The sequence below is a fragment of the Miscanthus floridulus genome, chromosome 15, assembly GCF_019320115.1.
Source record: "Miscanthus floridulus cultivar M001 chromosome 15, ASM1932011v1, whole genome shotgun sequence".
Classification (NCBI taxonomy): domain Eukaryota; kingdom Viridiplantae; phylum Streptophyta; class Magnoliopsida; order Poales; family Poaceae; genus Miscanthus; species Miscanthus floridulus.
This window is the reverse complement of record NC_089594.1, coordinates 57,302,041-57,321,187: the sequence shown is the minus strand read 5'-3', so window position 1 is coordinate 57,321,187 and position 19,147 is coordinate 57,302,041. Positions and strand designations below refer to the sequence as shown.

At 44.0% G+C, this 19,147-nt stretch overlaps 1 non-coding gene and 1 pseudogene across 1 annotated transcript; both read left to right on the top strand.

Moving 5' to 3' along the window:
- LOC136509109 (cyclin-A2-1-like) lies at positions 1-4,767 on the top strand (annotated as a pseudogene).
- Positions 4,768-7,655: 2,888 nt separating this feature from the next.
- On the top strand, positions 7,656-7,764 carry LOC136509712 (small nucleolar RNA R71). The gene has a single exon (XR_010772460.1). It is a non-coding gene; the product is annotated as a small nucleolar RNA R71 (small nucleolar RNA).
- Positions 7,765-19,147: the final 11,383 nt, after the last annotated feature.

Genomic DNA, 19,147 nt, shown 5'->3' with positions numbered 1-19,147 from the left:
GGGGCAGGGCCAAGACCCAAGATCCAGGGCACGCGCCGTCCCGCTGGCAAAACGCCTCCCCTTGTCGTCTTCCTCCTCCCGCGTGTTGCTGTGGGGGGCGCAGACGGCAGACCCATCCGGACCTGATTGATTTCTCCGTTTTGTTCTGCTGGTACGGGAGTCCTTCGGCGACCTTTCTTGGATAATAAATCGTTCGTCCTTTTTTCTGCAATAATACATTCCCTTGTTCGCTGTGACGGCTTAAATCCGAATCTTGAGTTCTTTCTTATCTCGTTCCCAATCGGCGTACGGCTCATCACAGATGCGGTTGATTGCGTCATACGAATTGGGGTACTACTAGTACTAGTACCAGCTCATTTCCCCAAATAGTCTTGAGGATTAATGTTAAATCCACCCCCTTTGAAAGTTAGGTTTTGTGACATGAAAGATATGTGCTTTGATTTCTCTTTGAAACAATAAATTTCTCTTTATCAACTTGATCTAATTAGATGTTGCATGGTCAAGCTGTATGGCGATTGTATTCCCCTCTGCATTGTCTTCTCAGATGCTCGGAAACGAAAAGAAATAGAAACCTTTCATGAACATGTAAACATTGTCGTGCCAAGAATACCTGTAATTTCTGGGTATGAGAGTTTTTTTTCTCTCTCGCCATAACAGGAAACATGGCCTGTTTTCACGTTTTGATTCTAGTTCATGTTGGTTTCGCAACCGTGCAATTCTAATTTGTTAGTTTTTCCGTTTTAAGTTGTGACACGACCAAGTAATTTGTTGGGACAAGATAATGTATTAATGTGGCAGAAGGAATATGTCAAAGTGCTTATGTGATTTTTATGCTCTAAGATAGTTTATTGGTTTCCGACTTGTGTTCTCATGCCTTCAGATAGTTTTAGTTCAACCTCTGCATTTGAGAGTAACAATGTCTTGTGAGCTTGCCAAAAAACTGATTTTTATGTTAGCCTTGCATTTGCGTTTGTTTATCTCACAGTGTTGCACAATTCCTAATGTAGTTCCGTAGTCTAATTTAGTTGTCCAGCCTGCAACTCCTTTTCACATTATTCCTGTCTTTATCCCTCGGTGCACATATATCCATAAAGTCACCATCTTATTAACAAATTCAGGTTTACATGGCTGCAAGAAAGGAAAGGCCTTTGCTTATTGCTGGCCAAGCAACCAGTGCCAGAATAACAAGATCTCAGGCTGCTGCAAATCGTACAAGATCTGGGCTGGCTCCTTATGTACCACTACCCCAGAAAACTGAGCATAAACATGCAGCGAAAGGAAAGATGAAAAGGGAAGCTTCAGATGAAAATGCTGCTGCTGATGCTGGAGCTTCAGCTCCTCAGCCTAAAAGGCGCACAGTTCTCAAGAATGTAACTAACATAAGCTGTGCTAAAGCTTCCAAAAGGTGCAATACTGTGACTGGGCTGAAGGTATCATGAAGTTCAACACATTACTACTTTATCCTACAATGATTTTCAATCTACATTTTGCCAACCATTGTCAATAGAATAATAAGTAGTTCCTTTGCTCCAGTTGGGTCCCTCCCAGAAGGTTGGACAGAGCATAAACAAGCAATGCACAAACAAGATCCCCAAGCTTCTCCCTCTGGCTGTTGCGGGGAGCTCACTTGTCAATGATTCTAATAGTGCTGAAGAAACACAAAAGGTAGACCTTTTGGCACAGAAAGAGAAGCAGATTGTTTTGCTTAAGGGGGCTTCAGCCATTACAAAATACTGAACGGAACAAAGACAGTGCTTGTGATGAGACATTCGTTGATGGAAGAAATGCCAGGAATATACTCGAAACTGCTGCCTTAAAGGCTGGTTAGTCCAGTTGCATCTTTTTTCCCCCAGCATTGAACATCTTGACTTCTCGTAGTTAAAATTAATATTATAGATGATGGAGTAATGCACATCCTGGAATGTACATCTTAAAATGTATGCAGCCATAATTAAAAATTAGTTAGAGGCCACAAGCACAGCTAATTCCACAAAAATGCTTAGGGCTACTATTGGCTTGTCATGTTATCCTGAGTTGCTGACTGGTCTGCATCTTCTCTGAGTAGACTTTTGATTATCATTTGGCCATTCTTCAGTCATGGATCATAGAAACAACAAAACTGTGACTGTAAATTTGTGTTAACCTGACTGATTCTGAGATACTTGAGGATCTCCATGTTAAGTGGGCATAACAGCTAAAGAATCTGTATTTTGTTACAGGGGTCTCTAATGGTTTAAACATTGTAGACATTGACAAAAATAACGGTGATCCTCAAATGTGTGTTACCTACGTTGCAGAGATATACAGAAATCTAATGGCCTCAGAGGTATGTTAATGTTTTTTTTGGTAAAAAATAGAACCTTCTTACAATTTCACAAGTCTTGTGATCTAGGGGACAAGTGTTATGTTCAGAGTACTTGTGTTTCATCTGTGTGCTGCATTTTGATATATTATTCTTGATTGAATGCATTCAGATTCTGTTTTGTGCTTGTCTTATGCCCAGCTTATAAGAAGACCTAGGTCAAATTACATGGAGACTTTGCAACAGGACATCACAGCTAGCATGCGAGGTGTTCTAGTTGATTGGCTTGTTGAGGTTTGTATGGATTGCTGTTGAGGAAGTTTATGCTTGCATTTCTATGATTTTAGGCCAATATCAGGTCACTAATCATTGGCATCTCTCTGCACAACATCATTGAATGGCCTGATATTGGCATTGTTGCGTGCTCACGTAAAAAGTATCTAGTTATATGTGAGTGCTACATACTGCATCTATGAAAATGCTTTCCCTCTCTGTCCATACGTATCATAGTCATCTGATGTCAGTGAAGAGAAATTTATATGAGATAATTGAACCATTTGATGATGACTGACTCATCCTTTGTTCTTTCAACACTTAACTTGGTGAGAGCATGATTTGGTGAAGTGGTCACTGTATAATGACTTCTGTCTTCAGCATTTGAATCAGACTATGCATTTCGTTCATGCTTTCAAGGCATCTGCCTCTCATGACTTCTCAACTTATGAAGTTTTATGCATCATTCTCAATGCAGGTTTCTGAGGAATATAAGCTTGTGGGAGATACACTTTACCTTGCAGTATATCTTATTGACCAATTTCTTTCTCAGAACTGTATTCAAACACGGAAACTACAACTTCTTGGGATAACTAGTATGCTGATTGCCTCGTAAGTTTTAGATTTTAATACTCAATTTTGAGAAGCTTTGCAGTTGCCCAGTTGATAGGAGAATGTATCATATAAAAAAATGTGGTTTACTTATAGCTGATGAGGCATCTTATTCTATAGAATGCATCAAATAGTTAAAAATAAATGAGTCTGCAAGTTTTATGTGATTATTTTTATTTGTGCCTTGGTGCCATTGATTTCCGTGTCACTGGTAATATTGTAAGTTTTCTTTTTGCAGGAAATATGAAGAATATTCTGCTCCTAGTGCTGAAGAATTTTGTAACATAACGGATAGTACATATGCAAAGGCTGAGGTATTTGTTTCTCTTGCAGTTTGAGAGATTGCTAAATTTATATGTAAAGAGCCCTTGAACTCCACAGCTGACATCTCCTGATTCCACAGGTTCTGGAAATGGAACAACATGTGCTTAATGATGTGGGCTTTCATTTATCTGTTCCAACAACAAACACATTTCTCAGGTCACCCTTGGTTGCCACATACATGTTGATGGATACTACTTTTTTCCACGCAAAGTTGTTTCTTCATTAACATTCTTTTTCTTGTTTTCTTTAATTTTGATCAGGAGATTCCTTAGAGCAGCACAAGCTTCTTGTATAGTAAGATCAGTACCCGAACCACATTGCAACAAGTCCTTTCAATTTATATGTATTGTCCTCAACACTAAGTTGCCAAACTACATTTCCAGGCTCCTTTGACCACTTTGAATTATCTGGCGAATTATCTTGCTGAGTTGACTTTAATCAACTACGGTTTCCTGAAATTTCTTCCTTCAGTGGTGGCAGCATCTTCAGTTTTCCTTGCAAAATGGACACTTGACCAATCTGACCATCCTTGGGTTTGTATGAAAACATTGCACATATGTGTCCACATCATCTTTAAAGTTTAAACTTATTTAACATTTAATCTGCGGTTTCTGTTTTACAGAACCCTACTCTTGAGCACTACACCTCTTACAAAAGCTCCAATCTTAGAACTTGTGTGCGGGCTCTACAGGAACTGCAGCACAACACCAGTAATTGCCCCCTCAATGCCATCCGTGAAAAGTATGGGCAGCAAAAGGTACATGAATTTGCTGTTTGAATTCCTTGCACGCCACTCGAATGAAGCCTCAGAATACCAACTTTCAAGTGAAATCTTGATTATCCTTCTTGTCTATGTGCAAGTCATAGCATGTTGATTTGTGCAACCATGTAATGAACTTTGTTCCATTGCAGTTCGAGTGTGTTGCCAACCTGAGGTCACCAGAGCTGCTGCAGTCACTCTTCAGTTGATGACTTGATGTGCCCCCCTGCTAATTCACAGCCATTTGCTGCAACGATCCTGACACCGTATCGTCAGCTTAGAGCATACCTTTTTTTTTTTTTGAACTTAGAGCATACCCTTCTTAGATCAACTTGCGCTGGCCCCCAAGCAGTTTCTGTTCCATTTTCGAACTTTCTTCAGTTTCAACCGGCATAGAATTTGCTTGCATGTAAAGCCATCACTGTGTGCAGGCTGCTGCCCAGAGTTGATAGTTATAAGGTACTGTAGTATCTATTGGTTCATATAATAATGACAAGATGGCATCTGTAAGATCCCACCACTGAAAACTTGTGCCAGGGATAAAGCATTCCAAGAGGGGAAACGGAGGGAATAGATGTAATAGTACTGGATGTGAATGCCTAATCCTCGTTAAGCTCAGGAAAGATAAAGGGGCAAAAGAAGTGACCAGCAATTTTGATTGAGATATTTGAATGAGTGTTTGTTAGAGAAACTGAGAGGTCAATAAAGGTGGTAAATCAAAATTTAAGCAAGCAACAAATGGGCTGGGGCAAAATATTTTAGTTTTGACACTATAGGATACTGAAATATTATATGTGGAAGTGTTTCCGTTGACATACGTTCTGTGACTTGGGTCACTGACACAAAAGAGGCGCAACACACTAATGTGTCAATTTGTAACTCAAAACATGTTACGCCTCTGAAAGGGACTGACAAATCATGAGATTAATGAAGTCACCATATATGCCTCATTGTTGATGAGCACATGGCCTACCACTTAAACAACACGCCGTTAAACCTGGAATAAATCCAAAAAAATATGAAAACCACATCAATGTCAATGATTTTAACATGTGTGGGTAAGTTCCACCATGAGAAACCTAACCAGCTAAACTATCAATTCACCAAAATATGTTACACCAGGGAAGGGAAAAAATATAAAGCTTTTGATTCCCTGTTGGAAAACCAGGTTTCCAGCAAATGATGCACGATAGGCCTTCGCCCAGCCGGGTGCCCTGGGCGAAGGTTCAGGGGTGTAATAAGTGGGCTCAAGGCACAATTAGGGTTTCATTAATGTACTCCTCAACCTCCTTTGTACAGAGTTTGAGCCCCCTTTTATAGGGCACTGCTTACTAGAGCTACTCTTTACAATTTTACCTCTTGTCGGTTATAGTACATTCTCGAAACATTCCTATGCCAATACAAGTTGCCTGGGGTAGTTTGGGTATCTTCTTCTTCGACTGCCTTTGCCTGTTGGGCCACCGTCGGCGGCCCGTCATCGGCCCACAACCCAGCGCTACCGCTGAGTGGGAGTTCTCCTGGGACCCGGGGCCTCCGCCCAGGGAAGCCTCCGTCGGGGCCCTTGCCTCCGTCAGCCCGAACCACAGCCTTCGCTCGTTCCGCAGGAGCCTCCGCCTTCGACCGTGTTCTGGTGCCTTCGCTGCAGCTCCTTGGCCTTCACCTCGGATGATCGGTCGGGCGAAGGCCTCTACCTTTTTTCCCTGCACACTTTTTCGTAAAACTCGTTAACCGTTAGTTCTTATTGCTGCTGTGAACTTTGCTCTCCGCGACTCATAACCGTGTCCCAACAGTTCCCCCATTGAGGGCTTGGTCTGATGCTGGCGGGCCTTGCCCTCAAAACATAGTCCTCAAGCTCTGAGACGCGGAGGCTCTAGGCGTACGCGGAGGCTTCCCCCTGGCGTGCCTTGCCCTAAAAACCTAGTCCTCAATCTCTGAGGGGCGGAGGCTCTTGAGCACGCAGAGGCTTCCCCTCTTTCCCCCTGGGACGCCTAGATCAGACCGTTGTGTTGGTGATGTGTCGCTACTTGATTCGTCGCGGTGGCTCTAGAACCGACGTGTTTTTGAACCGATGCGACCGTTGGCCCCGGAAGTCAAAGTGGCGTGGCGGGGGCTATATAAGGGTCGGTAGGTGAAGGCTCCTCCCATCCCCATCTGAGTAATCGCTTTCATTGTTGTTGCTTTCTACACTATTCCTTTACGCTTTGTTTTCGCTTAGTTGGTGTTTGCCTTCGCTCCCTTTGGGCTATCGCTAAGCAAGCCTGGGCAAAATACCCGATACCCATTACCCGTACCCGAATTACCCGAACCCGGACCCGAATTACCCGAACCCGAGGTACCCGATCCCAAATTCGGATAGCGATTTTGATTACCCGAAATTAGTTTGGGTAATTCGGGTAATATCCCCCGGTACCCAAACTATCCGAACTACCCAAAGATTTGTTTTTGTCTTTGTATTTATCATGTGTTGTTAGCTGAACCATTTAACTTATCACTTTATTAGAATATAATTCTCTCTATTTGAATGAGTGACTGTAATATATTATTCTCTACAAATTGCTATTGAAATTCTATACAAATTGCTATTGAAATTCTATACAAATTGCTGCCGAAATTATGTATAGATCGCTACTGAAATTTAGTGTAGTTGGTTGTTTTCTGTAAATTTGGGTATATCGGGTAATACCCGAACCCGAACCTGAATTATCGGGTACCTGAATTTGCGGGTAGTGTTTTTTCAGGAGTAATATCGGGTAGCAATTGCGCTAAGTCAAAGCTATCCATTCTACTACTTATATTTTCTAGAATTTTATCATTGGTAGCTACCTTCTTAGATAATCCTTCCATAAGTCTAGATTGGCTAGCAATTAATTCTCTCAAGGGTGGTTGGTTGAAGTTATTATAATTGTTACCTTGAGGGTTACCTTGGTAGTTACTTTGGTAGTTCGGCCTCTGTTGCTGGTTCCATCCTTGATTTTGTTCAGGACGATAGTAGTTATTGTTGATGAAGTTCACATCCTCATGGGTTTCAGGGCAGTTGTTCCCTGAATGCCCAGTGTTTCCACACTCTTCACATGTCATGCAGGAATCATGAATGTGCATGACTTCTTTCTTCTCATTAGCTCGGTCTTCGAGCTTCTTCATTAGCAGGTCCATCTTGGCAGACAACATGTCTACCTCCTTGAGTTGATGCATACCTCCACCTCTCTTCTGGATCTGAACACAGTTCTTCATTCCAACCTTGGTTGGAGGCCATCTTCTCTACAAGAGGCTGTTGCAGCTGGAAGTGTGAGTGACAGGAAAGCACCTCTAGCAGCAGCATCCATAGTCTCACGGGTACTGTTGGTCAACCCGTGGTAGAAGGTCTACATGAGTAGCCAATTTTCTTTCCCATGATGAGGACATTCTGATATGTAATCTTGAAAGCGTTCCCATGCCTAAGGGACAGATTCATCATGTTGTTGCTAAAAGCTTGAGATTCTCCCACACAGAGCATTGGTCTTGCCTGTGGGAAAGAACTTGACTAGAAGGTAGTGGAGTAGTTATCCCATGTAGTATTTCTATCTTTGTTGGCGTAGAACCACTACTTCGCCTTCCCCAAAAGTAAGAATAGGGAAGAGACGAAGTAGTATGGCAGTCCTTGGTTACTCCTTTGATGGTGAAAGTGCTACAGATCTCTAGGAAGTGTTGGAGATGTGCACTCGCATCTTCATGTGCCTTTCCACAAAACTGGCTAGCTTGCACTATGTTGATGAGAGCTGGCTTGAGATCGAATCCATTGTCTCCAACATTGACATTAGGTCCAGTACATATGTTGGCAGTGGTTGGAGCAAGAGAATTCACGAAGAGTCTTATCAGCCATGGCTTCAAATTCAGGTGTTAAGCTTCACCTTATCCGGTTGTCTTTCGATTCTAAAGCTATGTTTTTCTTGAGTTTGGATCTAGTTCAACTGATTAAAGTTTCTGGATCTTCAGCATAGTTTCTCAGAAGGTCAAAACCAGTCATACATTACCCTGTATAAGATATAAAAGTAGATAGAACAAGGGTAATCCTGTTTAAGCGGAGGTCAGTGGTTTATCTCGATCACATCAATAAGCATAAGTTTATCAATACTTCCTTTATCTAGCTACCTTCCCCGGCAACGGTGCCTAGAAATGCTTGTTGGTATTTATTAACTTGTCACTTTTTTTAGTAGCCACCTATGAATTACCTACATCTCCTAACATTACATTACTAGGTTGTCATCCCTAGTGATGGTGCTAGAGATGCTTGTTGGTACTGCCTAGCATCACTACTAGAATGATACTAAGTAGTTCTTTATCATTTTATGTGACTAGAAAGAATATAAAGATTTATAAATGAAAAGGAATCTGCAAGCGTATAGATAATTATACCATTGTAGCACTTCACCCGAGAGTATTCCAAGTATCGTTATTTATATTTTATCACAGGGAAGGTCTAGCATGGACAAGTATTGATAACTTATACCATTGATGGAGAAATAAACCATAGCCAATATTCTACTCATACCAGGAGTAAGTCATAGGATAAGAGATGTGAAAAGTATTGATCAATGATGATGATAAATCACTTAGAGTACTCCTTTCTATGGCATTAGCATGGTCAGGTAGAATATTAGAGGAATAATTCCTAGGTCATTCTTAATTACAAGTCAAAGCATACATTGATTAGTGCAATTACACCTAGTAATCATGGCTAAGATCATCTTTATATCTACACATAAGAGATATTACTAAGGAAGATTAAGAACAAAGCTTGCCCTTCCTTCGCAACCACATCCTACGTGCTACCTATATTAGGGAGTGAACTACAAAGGACTCAATGGGACTGTCACATCCGTGATCTACCACATGGCCTGGAATATAGGGTGTATCCATAGGTAAACAACGTATAAGCACCACGCTTACACAATATCGACCACTCACCCCATGTACTTTGGAGCGAGCGCTTTGTGAACTTATGCATAAACATAATGATAAACTAGCTATACTAAGTATATAATCAAAGTAGACAATGAACATTATTACAAAGAACATGAATAAGATGAATACTAATATTGTCATAGAAATTGTAGCAAGCATATAAAAATAATGGAGATACAAAAGAGAGGGGGTACAAGAATTATACCAAACCACGCTCTTGACATGATAGGGAATCCAAGCGAAGCTTGCTTGCCTCCCTCTAGACCTAACCTAACTAGCTATGCCCTAGAATTGATGGAGCTCTGAGAATGATTAGGGTTTCTATCTTCTTAAATGACTTGATGCCTTAGGGAGGATGGCAGGCGCTGGTATATATAGCCTAGAGCATCAAATGTAAGCCCTTAGATCAAACCTACTTATGGAATGACATAGATGCAACCTAGGAGGCGGTGGAGAACTGATATTGCAATGCGAAGACCGATAGGTGGGCCTAGGGGCTGGCCAGCCCTACCTGGCAGCCTCTATCTCTCTGCCTCAGCGTGGTGTCCTCTGGTGTCCTCTAGAACCTTCTAGTATCCGTTTCAGTGGCAGATAAGCGCAATTAAATCTGACATGTAGGTCCACCTTGACGGTTTTCTGGTTAAACGTTGTAGAAAATACAAATTCACCAAAACTCATGGAATTTATTAGTTTAAACCCCTAGACCTTTGTTGGTGATCATATTTATGCCCTTATTCATGTTTCTTTGATAGTTTATAATGGTTGTTAACTACCGTCAACACTAGTGCGGAGGCGTCGGAGTTTGTGGAGGATCTTTGGAGCGTTGAAGCCTCCAGTCACAGACCTCATTACAGCGAAAGAAGCGAAGGATATGGCTGGCCCAAGCAGGACATGGGATTTTGGGCCTTCGCTCCTGACGATGGATATGATCAAAGACCTACTGGAAGTTGGGTGTTTTTGGCGATGCTAAAGTGAAGCCTTCATAGGGGGAGATGATTCCTAAACCATAGGCCACTGATGCCATGATTTTTCAAGGACTTTTTCCTTTGCGGCCATCGCTTCCCAGCAGCACGCTTCCTTCACCAAGTTTTGGAAGCGTTCGAGGTATAGCTGCATCATCTTACTCCCAATGGTATTGTTACTTTGAGTAAGTTCTGCTGAGCCTGCTTGTCTTATGGTGTGGAGCCTAATGATTGGTACTTTCTACAAGTATTACAAGCTCCAAGCGTCAGCCTAAATGGGTTGGCGAAGGCCAGATGGTAGCAGTAGTATGGAAGCTGCGCTTTCATGCCGCGAAGGAATTAGAAAGGCGAGAAGTTGGAGATCTCCTTTGCTTAGAAGAACAAGTGATCGAAGGATTGGATGCAGTACTGGTTCTACGTGAGGACTGGCAGGCATGACATCTACCATCTCAGACGGGAAGAAGGACACTCGCTATCTATTGGCTTTAGTGATGACTCCGATGAAGCCTCTGACTCAAGGTAACCTAGATCCAGGGACTAGGTGAGGGTCGCAAAGCCTATGCCGGTACTCCGGAGGCTGTGATTTGGTGGAGATGGTGGCCGCTAACTACTGGCCCCTTGGTAGGAATAGGCCTTCCATGACCTTTGAGATGGTCAATCTTCCTGTCTTTGGTGAAGGTGTTGAGGTTCCATTTCCCCTGCTTTGGCTTTGAGAAGAAGGAGGGTCGGGCCGCTGAGAAATTAGTGAAATCCGCCGAGGCGAGGGAGCATGAGATACTCGGCTGAAATGTCTAACAAGGAGTATCTAGGCGCACCGAGCCCTCACCGGTACAATGCCCTGGCTCAATAGGGTTTTTGAGGAGTTCAGGATCCATCATGAGGAACATGATGTTCCTGCGAAGGTGCACAAGTCCTTGGAGGACAAGGCGAGGAAGGCCGCTAGCAAGAACGTGACTACTGTGGAGGAGGCGAAGAAGAGAAAAGGGGCCAGGCACGCCCAAGGTCATTAGCAAGAAGTAGAAGACCACGACTGCTTCTGCTGCTGCCTCCGCCACTGCCTCTACTAGGGCTGATGAGGAAGTCACGGAGAATGTTGGTGGAGGCTCTACTTCCGTGGGTGTTGGGATGGATATCGAGCGTTCTGCCGCCTCTTTAGATCTCAGTGGTGATGACTTTGTCGACATCGCCCTTCGAGGAATAGGCGGTGGCCCTACTGCTGAACCCTCCATCGAGGCGCCTATGCCTGGTGTTTTGGGTGATGAGTCTTCCGATCCTGAGGGCGAAGGTACCAGAAGTGGCGATGCCTCTCCACCAAGAGAAGAGGAGGCCGCTAGCGCTGATTGTCCCCATCCTGTAGCTGGTCTTGTGGAGGTGTCCGAGGATGAGACGGAGGCAAGCCCTCCAACTGCTCCATTCTAGAGCATGGCATTTCATGCCACAAGTCATCAGGCCCAGGATGCTGGTGGCTCAGATGCTATTCCGAGCCCTTTGCATCTGGGTGAGTTGCCTCTTAACTTGCTTGTGTTTTTTTAGTTTTATCAGGACTTGAATTGTTTTGATTATTTCAGCGGGTTTGACGAAGGCCCTCAGGAACCCTAATGGGAACCCCAACGATCCTTTGGGTGTGGACCTCGCCCGGATTGGCTTGGGAGCACCTCCGAGGCCTCCGCTTGCAGGCGCGACTCCTCGCCCATCTGGTCTGGGCTAGATGGCGGTGAACATTGCTTTTGCTTCTTGTTTTCTATTTTGAACTGTCTTTATTTTATTTGTCTTGCTGATGTTTGGTTGATGTTCCAGGTACCTCCAACATCATAATAAGTGGGTGGGTGGATGTCCTTGAAGCTATTTACAATGATATAGGAGGTTGCCTTTTCTATTTTTCTTGTTTTCTTGCTTTTGGTCTTACGCTTGATTTGCTATTAGGACGCCTTCATCACCACTTGAAGAATGTTGACTACTTCAAATTGTTGTGGATGAACTTGGAGCAGTAGCGTATGGTATGTTTCTTTTTCATTTTCTCTACTAATACTCTGTTGTGTTGTGGCTGACGTTCATCTTGACAGAGCCACTATCTTTCGAATGCCATTGAGGAATGTGGCACAGCAGGAGGTGGTCGACCTGCAACCTGGCCATCGAGGCTTTGAAGAAAGAAGTGAAAACTCTCAAGGCCGAGATGACTCGGTTCGTAGGGGAGGTTGGTGGCCTCCGCATAGCCCATGCTGAGTTGGAGGAGCTATAGAAGAAGGTTGATTTGCTGAACAAGAGGTGGATGGTGTGAAGGCTGCCGAGGAAAAGGCTATTGAAACAGCTGATAGCCTTCGCAAGGAGGTGGATGCCAAGAGGGAGTCCAATCCTACCTTGAAGGCACAAGTTGACATATTGACTAAGTGCCTTTAGGACCCAAGGCTACTGGATTGGCCATAGTCGAGCTCTATGTGGGTGCCCTCGAACGATTCGGGGGCTCTATGTCTTTGATGCCCCACCGAGCCTTCAGCCTTCAACATCTTTTCATGGATGAAGGCCAACTTCGAGAAGCTGCCTGACTTTGTTGGCAATGCCATCGACTTTGGAGCCCTGGCCTCCGCCACCAACCTTTCCAAGATGTTGATGCAGGATGGTTGCCTGGCATGTCGAAGGCGTGTAGGAAAAAGACCTTGAAGACCCAGATGAGCTCTGTGTGACTTTCCACGCTGTGAAAAATCTGTTCGTCACTTCATGAAGTCATTCTGGGTAAAGTTTGGTCAGGCGGAGGCTCGCTCGATGGTGGAGGCACGCCGAGCTGAGGTTAGTTTTTTCTTCGTGGCTTATTGTTTTTTGCTTAAGTTTCTGTCGCTTGTTTGTTGTTTTTATAACTTTGTATTGATTTTTGCAGGAGTTGCAGAAGAAGGAGTCTGCGCATGGTACTGCTAGGGCGTAATCTTCCTAGGATATTGAGGCATCGGCTCCAAAGGCTCCTTCCCCTGCAGCTGAGGTCCTAAAGTCTAGGGAACCTACGCTTGCTCCAGCTGACTCGGAGGAGTAGTGTCTAGGTTTTAGCTAGTTTTTTAGGTTTGGTCGAAGGCGATGTGCTATAGATGCCCACCCTTTTGTATATATCTAGGTCTAAATTGTGAACTTGTCCTACGTAGGTCTCCTTCTCTGGGCCTGTGTAGGACGTACCTCCTATCACTATGTATCAAGACGGAGTTTATGTTAGCGGTGAATTATGGCAATATTGGCGAGAAGCTTTTCCCTGGCATTCTGTTTGTAACATGTTTGCTTTCGTGAAGTATGATATTGATAATGAACGTGCCGAGTTTACTAGGTTGCTAGCCTGGCGAGGGCCTCAACCTTAGCTTTGTGTTGATTTATTTGACTAGGCCTTCGCGCCTTTGTAGCTGTTGCTTTGGAGGCTTAGCGCCTTTTGTACTTTGCTCTGTTATTGCCTTCTGGCTTTTGTATTATTGCACTTCTAATGCGCTATTGTTGTAATCATGTCCTATTTCTGTTTGAATAATTTTTTCTTGAAATGCTCAGTTACACACTTGTTTCATTGAAGATTCTGGTTATAGTTGCTACTTATGCTGAAGGGTTCTAGTTCATAGTGCTTATTTTCTTGCTCTTGCCTCCACTCTTCTCTTCTCTTGTCGACGCTGAGTATGAGTCTACGCATCTGTGTGAAAAAGCTAAGGTTCTAGTCTTCGTCCTTGTATGGCTTACGGAGGCTTCATCGTCTGCTTTGTTGCTCTGGCCTCCGTCTTTATGCTTGCTTAGGGTTGACAGGGGATTTTCTAGCATGTCGCAGCAGGGAAACTGAAGTGCTCGTATTTGATCTTGCAGTTGTTGTGAAGGCTTTGGTACAATTTGAGCATTCATCGGAGGTGTTGGTTTTTAATCTTGATGCTTCTCTAGAGGCCACAGAGCAATTTGAGCAAGCAACAGAGGTTGAAGAAGCATTTCTTGGACATTGCCTCTGCTTGCACCAGGATTGCCTTGTTTTTGCCTTCGGCCATGCTAGAGCAGCTACGCTCCTGTCGAACATGGTTGATGCTGGGTTGCGCCAGATGGTGTCTTCGGCTATGGGGGGATGTTACGAGCCTTCGTGCGATACCCTCCCGCAACCTCTAACATTGACTGCTTGCTGCTAGACTAGTGGTCATAAAATGCCCCATGGACTGTTGTACTACACCAAGTGGAGGATGTGTACAACTTCAATGTGGCCTTCGCTGGGCTACGCGAGCTGCTGGATTTATGAGTCTTCGCACGGTACCTTCTAGTCTCTCATTTCTAAGGAAACTCCGGCTTCCATTTTTGTCTTGCTTTGCTTATAGTACATTGGTTCTTGGTTGGTTTGGCTTCCCCCTAGTGCTCTTCTAGAGGTAGGGGTATGAAAATGCACTGATTGGGGCTGGTGCTGGGGTAAGGCGCTGGATTTTATTGTCTACTACTTGTATGATTTAATAAATCTTGGTGGTTGGTCGATGTTTAATGCTTAGATACATTTTGAAGTCATAATAAGACCGATGGATTTCTTTGTACCTGGTGTATCTTTGGCCTTTATTCTAGTTGTACTTTAGCTATTAATGCCTAATAGTCATCTGGTGCCTGATAAGGATAGGTCTTCGCCTTGTGTTTTCCTGCCCGATGCCTACAGGCGAAGGTAGGTCTTTGTCGGGTTTTTGGCTTTTTTGGCCGTTTAGATGAATCCTTGATGCCAAAATGTGGACAAGGCTTTGGCAAGGTTGTAGGCTAATTTAGCCATGGAGGTCGTTCCATGTTTTTTGAGCCTTAGGCTAAAGAAATGGAAGGTCCTCTTTGTCGTGATGTTGTTGTCGAATGCTGTGGCTCCGTTGCTAGCCACTTTCGACCTTCTCTTTTCATGTTATTCTTTGGGGGGAATTTCCTCTTAATATTTTCAGAGGTTTTTACATGGGTCCTACCTCGTTAAAAACCTCACCTCCGCTAGGAGCCCCCTTTGTGAGAAAAAGAGTGCAGGCCCTTTTGCATGAAATGTAAAGAAAATATGTAAAACTAGAAGAGGTGCGGTGGCCCTCGCTTATAGTTCCACGGAGGCCACCTTTTTACATTTAGATGTAGAACCTATGCAAATTATCGATGTTCTAGGTATGTGTGGTTGTTTTACCTTCGTCGTCTGTTAAGAAGAATGACCCTGGTCTTCCGGCAGCCTTCGCCGTGTATGGACCTTCCCATCTAGGTTGGAGCTTTCCTATATTGGCCGCACTGGGCTTCCTTCTTAGGACTAGGTCTCCATCTCGTATGAGCTTTCTGACTACCTACTAGTCTCTGCATGTTTTGGTTTGCTCTTGGTATTTTGTGATGTTTTCCACTGCTTCCTAATCTTGTGCCTTCGATTGTTTCTTTGGAGTATTCTTAGTCTTCCGCCAGGGCTTGTTTTATGACGCGGAGGCTTTGATACTTGACTTCCTCGGGCATCATTGCTTCTTCACTGTATAAGAGTTTAAATGGTGTAAAACCTATTGTTCTGGAGGCTGTGGTGTTATGGGACCACACAACCTTCGGCAGTTCTTCTACCCATTTGCCTTTGCGGAGGTTGAATAAGGTCCTTGATATTGTTGAGAATATTACTCTATTAGCTCTTTCCACTGCTCCGTTTGACTCTGGGTGGTAGACCGAGGCGAAGGCTATCTTGGTCCCTATGCTCTTGCAAAATTCCTTGAATTTGTTTGAGTCGAATTGTTTCCCATTGTCCACTATTAAGGTTCTTGGTACTCCAAACCTGCACATTATGTTCTGCCAAAAGATTTTTTTCACTGTCTCTGAGGTGATTGTTGCTAGAGGCTTGGCTTCAATCCATCTTGTGAAGTACTTGATTGCTACTACTATGAATCTGGTCCCCCCTACGAAGGTGGTAGTGGGCCTGACCAGGTCCATACCCCATCTTTGCAGTGGCCAAGTGGGTAGGATGAGTTGTGCTGCTGCCGAAGACTTTGACTAACGCGAGGATGTGGTCTGGCATGCTTCACATGTCTTAACAATTTGCTCTGCATCTTTGATGTGGGTGGGCCAATAGAATCTTTGCCTAATTGCCTTCACTAGACAATGCCCTTGGACCAATGTGAGAGCCACATGACCCTAAATGAATTTCTTGGAGGAGCTCTATGCCTTCACTCTGAGTTATGCACTTGAGCAATGGTTGGACTACACCTTTTTTGTACAAGACTCCATCTATTAGAGTGTAACTCCTTGCTCTTGCTGCTATTCTTGATGTGCTTGCTTCATCTTTTGAATGATGGATATTGTTTAAGTAATCTATGATTAATTGCCTCCAATCTTCAGATTCAGTGATTAGGATTGTTTTGAATGCCTTCGTTGTTACTTGTGTTGTCGGCGCTTGCAACACTTGGTAAAAGGTTCCACTTGGTGTGGGCAAGTTATTTGCTGCTGCCTTCGCCAGTTCATCTGCTTCTGAATTTTCTGCTCTTGGTATATATTTTAGGGTGAATCCCTAGAATCTTCGCTCAAGAGCCCTTACTGTGGCCAAGTATTTGATCAATTCTAGTTCCCGTGCTAAGTATTCCTTCTTGACTTGTCCTGCAACAACTTGGGAGCCTATTTTTGCTAGTAATGTTTTTGCTCCAAGTGCCTTTGCTTTGTTGAGGCCTAGTATAAGGCCTTTGTATTATGCTATAATATTTGTTGCCTTGAATTCAAACCTTGCTGCATATTTTGTGTGGAGGCCTGATGGTGCTACCAACACAGCAGAGGCCCCCAAGCCCCGTCTAAGTAAAGCGTCCAAGTTTGAACTTGGGGTTGTGACAGGCGGAAGCGCTTGTGATTTGATTGCCGTTCTTGATACGTAGTTGAGCTCGAACTAGGATAGTTTTGTTGCCCATTTCCCTATTCGTCTGGAGGCTTCTTTGTTGCTAAGTATGTCCCTGAGTGGTTGCGAAGAGGGCACTGTGATTTCATGTGCCTAGAAGTAGTGCTTTAATTTTCTTGAAGAAATAAACACTGCATATGCTATTTTTCTATCTCCGTACAGTTCAGCTTTGCTTCTAAAATGTAGTAGAGAGGCTGTTGAATGACCTTCGACTCTTCTTCTTTCTCTTGAATGAGCACACCACTGACTGCTTGGTCGGAGGCTGCAACTTATAACAGTAATGGGGCCTCTAGATCTGGTACTGTCACCAAGAGTTTGGTAGCCAAATAATTTTTGAGTTGCTGGAAGGCCTTTGACTGATCTGGCCCCCATTCTACCTTGCCTTCGCCCCTTAGAGATCTAAAGAATGGGAGGCTGTGTTCTGCTGACTTCGAGATGAATCTATTTAGCATTATTATTCTTTCGGTGAGTTTTTGGACTTCCTTTTTGGTTGATGGTTCCACCATTGAGATTATGGATTTTGTCTTGTCTAGGTTAGCCCTTATACCTTTGGGCCCTATGATGTATCCGAGCATTTTACCTCTGCTTACGCCGAAGACATATTTTTCTGGGTTGAGTTTTAGCCTGGCTTCTCTTAGATTGGTGAAGGTTTCTTTAAGGTCTGCAATATGGTCTTCTTCTCTTTTGCTCATTACGACGATGTCGTCAACATAAGCTATGATATTCTTCTACAACTAGGGGGCCGAGAGCTACCTTCGTCATTCTAGAGAAGGTTGAGCCTATGTTTTTTAGCCCTTCTGGCATTCTGGTGTAGCAATATGTTCCGAAGGGGGTAGTGAAACTTGTCTTCCCTTCATCTTCTTTTTTGAGCCAAATCTGATGGTACCCTGAGAAACTGGTCCAAGACTGAGAAGCGTTTGCATCCAGCTGCTTTGTTGACAGAGGTGTCTATCCTTGGCAGCAGGAACAGATCCCTTTTGCAAGCTTTGTTTAGGTCGGTGAAGTCTATGTGCATTCTCATATTCCCATTTTTCTTTGGCACTAGTACTACGTTGGCCAGCCATTCTGAGTACTTGATGTAAGGGACCGTGACGCCTAAGAGGGGGGGATGAATTAGGCAACTTTAAAATTCAACTTCTAACTATGGCCTCAAATTTCCACCTTAGCAAAACCTATGCAAGAAAGTAATCTATCCAAATATGCAACTATGGTTTTGCTAAGTGTGTTACTATATCTACCGCAAAAGAGTTATGCAACCTAGGTTCCAATCCTATCAATTAAGCTAGGAAAGTAAAGTACACACCAAGGTAGAAATATAAATGTGGAAGGTAAAGATGAGGTAGAGATGCAAACTTCCATCGACGACTCTGGTATTTTTATCGAGGTATCGAGAAGCACTCAAGCTTCCCCCTAGTCCTCGTTGGAGCCTCTCGCGAGGAATCCCTCGCAAGGGCTAAGCTCCTGGTTGGGTAACTCCGTGGATAGCCCTGGGCCTTCCCCATGCACAAGTGGGTCTCCAGTGTGCCTTCTGGCAAGGCTCTCCTAGACCGCTCTCCTCTGTCTTCACTATCAAGCTTTCAGCCAAACCGCCGTGGGTCTTGTTCCCTTCGGTACACGATGGCGGCCACACCACAAACGAGGTTGGTGTGATCTCACAAGACTACAAGCCCCTCCGATATACAATAATGGTGCGCGCAAGCATCGAGTGATAAGAGGTGTGCAAACCTCACTAAACACTAGGCCTAAACCTAGAGCAAGCGCATAAGCGGTGGTCTAATCAACCTAAGCACTTCATAAAGCACCTACACTAATCACCTAATGAATCACTAAACACTATGCAAGTGGAGATCACTAAAATCATGTATCAACACCCTTGATATATTTCCTTAGCTCTCCACACCTCAAATGGCCGGTTGGAGGCATATTTATAGCCCCACAAGTGAGAACTAGCCGTAGGACCCGTGACCCAACTTTCTGGTAGTGACCGGACACTGGCCACATCCTGATCAAATGTGTCTGGTCCTGCCGACTGTTGGAGCGCACGCGTTGATTGGACTCTAGGCTGAGTCCGGTCTCACTCGATCAGACGCGTCCGGTCACGCTAGCGCCACTCTGAAACCTTTCTAGACATG